At 39.9% G+C, this 3,408-nt stretch overlaps 1 pseudogene; it reads right to left on the bottom strand.

Annotated features, from left to right (window-relative positions):
* Positions 1-341: 341 nt before the first annotated feature.
* LOC125022776 lies at positions 342-1,923 on the bottom strand (annotated as a pseudogene).
* Between the last annotated feature and the right edge of the window lie 1,485 nt (positions 1,924-3,408).

The following is a 3,408-nucleotide window of genomic DNA, read 5'->3' as shown; positions in this document are numbered from 1 at the left end:
ACACACCAGTTAGAATGTGAAATATCGTCAAATCAGAGCAACACACACTAAACATAATTAATCAGTAATAAACTGCACAGAGCAATGCAGTTCCCAAACACCCCTCAAACTGAAGAACATAAAATACACTGAAGATTGAAACCTTAATGGGTATAAGCAGCTCTGGTTATATCTGTTTTGAGTTGTTTTGCTGCATTCGTTTTTTGTCCACAGCTTCATGGCTACATAAACCGCTCAGTGAATGTGGTGTTGAATGTGTTAAATGAGACTAGGTAGTAGGACAGAGTTCCTGCAGGCCAGTACCAGAAGCCAGACCAAATAGTTTCTGTCCATCACATTTTTCACATTATAGCATCATCCGACTTTGAGAAATCATCGGTGACCAGGATCATGTCTTTGTAGTGGTAGATGCTCGCTCCTTTATATTTCTCATTTGCAATTGCTGCCACAAAGAAACCAGATTCACTGTTGTTCTGCTGAGCCCCTGTTTTGTTATGATCATGGATGAATTGGGCTTTTTGTCTCATTTTTTTATCACTTCATCTGAGGAGAACCATTTGTCCTGGGTAGGAGTGTCATCCCCGCTATGTCGTACTTTCAGTGGATCCAGGTTGTCTGACATTTCCTGGAGGAACGGATCTGTAGTTTCCAGGGAGGTGAACACAAAGCAGAGAACATCCTCTACATTTAGATCAAGAACCTCTCTCTCCAGCTCTGACTGGTTGGCAACAACCTTTATTCCTTCCATCTTTTCCAAACAGGAGGCTATGACACTGACTTCTCTCTCTGTAGAATTCATCCACTCTTTTAATTTCTCATGACTGAATGGTGACTTATCTCGGTCATCAAAGACTTTTTCTAACTCCTTCTCATCTTCTTTACCAGCCCTGATGGCAGCGAGTTTGTTTTTCATGATGTCTTGGAGAGCAGCTACTTAGTAATCACACAGGGTTTGGAAACAGCTCAACTTTTCATGAATCTGTGGGAAATATCCAGCAACTTTATCTGCCTGAAGGTCGTTGCAGATCATCTTCATGTGGTGCAGATCTTCCAGAGCATCATGAGCCTTTCTTACAAGGCCAATGCTGATCCCAGATATCACCTCAGCAGCTTCTGAATGGAAGATCTTCAGTGGTGTCATCCAAACCTTTAGTGGAACAACATTTTCTTTATTCTCTCCTAGTAGATGTGCCAGTTGTTTGTATGTGTTCACAGCGTCTTCAAATGTCACAGGGTTGGTATCAAGAATGAAGTCTCCATAGAATTTGCAGGTAAATTTATCAGTCAAAGCTTTTTCTAGGTCATTCAGCTTCAACGAAGTGTCTCTTTCTATTTTTAATGAGGGGATCTTCTTTATTACAGCTTCCATCTTACCCTTGATGTCCTGAACGCTGCTGTCGTCTAACTTCTCACTGTCAAACACAAAGAAAGCATTGGCCCCGTAAAGGATGCCGGTGACCACATGCGTTGCTGAATTTATCACAGCATTGTCTATTTGTTTGGTGTTTTTGGCTTCAGAAGGAGTCACCAACAGCTGTTTGAATCTGGTGGTAACTTTGTACTGAAATGCGACTCTGCTCTGATTCTTGTGTTTCTTCCTATCATTCATATATTTGGCAGATCCTCCAACTTCAATCAGTCCACTCAGAAAACTGGCCTTCAGGGAAGCACTGACATCCAGCAGAGAAGACTTATCATCAGTGGAATCAGATGAACTGATCTCAAACTCACAGCTGGGCTGGGCACTCTCTCTTATCTTGTCTTTCAGAGTTCATCATCCCACAAACGTGATACCTTGAAAACAAACCTTTGAACGACTGACACACATGAATCTCTGTCTCTAGAGAGAAACAAATTCATAAAGGAGTCATTATGTTTTTCTACCTTGTGCTCAGAGTGAGTGAAATCTTTTCTTTCAGACATGAACTCTTTTAGATTCGGTTTATTTTTCTTCCAACAAAAGGCCGAAGCAGCGAGACTCTGAATTAGTTACATTTTCACTTCGATTCGAGCTGAAAAAAATCTAGAGAGAGAAATTTTGCCCATGTTGACTCACTGAAATTCATTTTTCAATAAAAACTTCTTAATCGTTTTCATTAAAACTTCAAACTAAATGACACGTGACTCAAAACATAAAGAAATATTTGCACTAAAAGTCTCACTAAACACAGCCTGAGTCCTTGTGTCCAGTGTGTGAGTCTGTGAGCTCTGTAGTCACTAGTGTGTGTCATGAATCACATTTATCTGGTTTTAAACTGATGGAAAAGGAGAAGAATTCATTTAGCTCCATGTCTGTGTTCATTTTAGTTATTAACTTCCTACAATAACAAGTTCTAATAGTTTATTTAAGAACAAAACACTGAGTGGAAAGAAGAATGATAAAGGAAAATAAAAACATTCATTTAATCTTAGTTATATCGTTTTTCCAATGTGCTGAATAACGCTGAACAAAGTAAAACCTCTGCACTTCCCCAATGAGATGAAACACATTGAAAAGGCCTCGGATCATAAGCAGCGTCTCTGCTGTTTCTCTTCTCTTCTTTATTAGTTTTTTTTAATTGTTGATAGTTGATACAACTAAGACTAATAATAATAATAATATTAATAATAATAATAAATGAAGGTCCTCCTCTCTGTCCTCCTCTCCCACCCACCAGGCCGGTGCAGGAGGTGTGTGTCATTTCATCAAACCTACAGAGTCTCTAGAACCGTCCCTGGAGTTGTCCTTCCACCGAGGATGAAAGAGGACACAGAAGGTGTACCTAATAAAGTGGCCGGTGAGTGTACGCTGAAGCCGTTTTATGAAAGGAAACATGAACAGATAAAACCTCAACCTCTACTTGTGTTAACCTGGTAGTAGAGAGGGCACAATACATGATACCAACATGTGAAGATGATTTTTAAACTTTAGCAAAGTGGTCTCTGTGCTGTGGTGCTTCCTGAAACCAGAGTGAAAGCTTCAAATAGTCAGAGAGGACACATTTTTTTGGGGGGGGGATTTTTTTTGGAACTTCCTGTTTGGTTTAATCTCTTCCTGTTTAAACAGCAGTGTAGCTGATGAAATGCATTGTGGGATACCTGGCAGTACAAAGTACACACTAGATACCTCCTGATCCGTCCTGGTTAAAACAGCCGGGACAAGAACACATCCAGGTGGTTCCTGATCAGATGGGACTTTGAACTGAACAAAACTTTAACACAAGAACTGAAGCTGATGAACTGCTTGGACACTTGTTGTGAGGGATCCATCATTTTATTTTCTTCAGTGGATTTGCTCAGATTTAAATGATCAGTTAACTGTTAAAAATGGACATGGTCCAACATAATTTATGACTTCATATTAAAACACTGGAGGCATCAAATCAAGAGTCTCGGCGTCGCTCTCATATGTTATACAGGTTCTAAAGG

The sequence above is a fragment of the Mugil cephalus genome, chromosome 16 (genome assembly GCF_022458985.1).
Source record: "Mugil cephalus isolate CIBA_MC_2020 chromosome 16, CIBA_Mcephalus_1.1, whole genome shotgun sequence".
NCBI lineage: Eukaryota > Metazoa > Chordata > Actinopteri > Mugiliformes > Mugilidae > Mugil > Mugil cephalus.
This window is presented reverse-complemented; position numbering and strand designations above follow the sequence as displayed.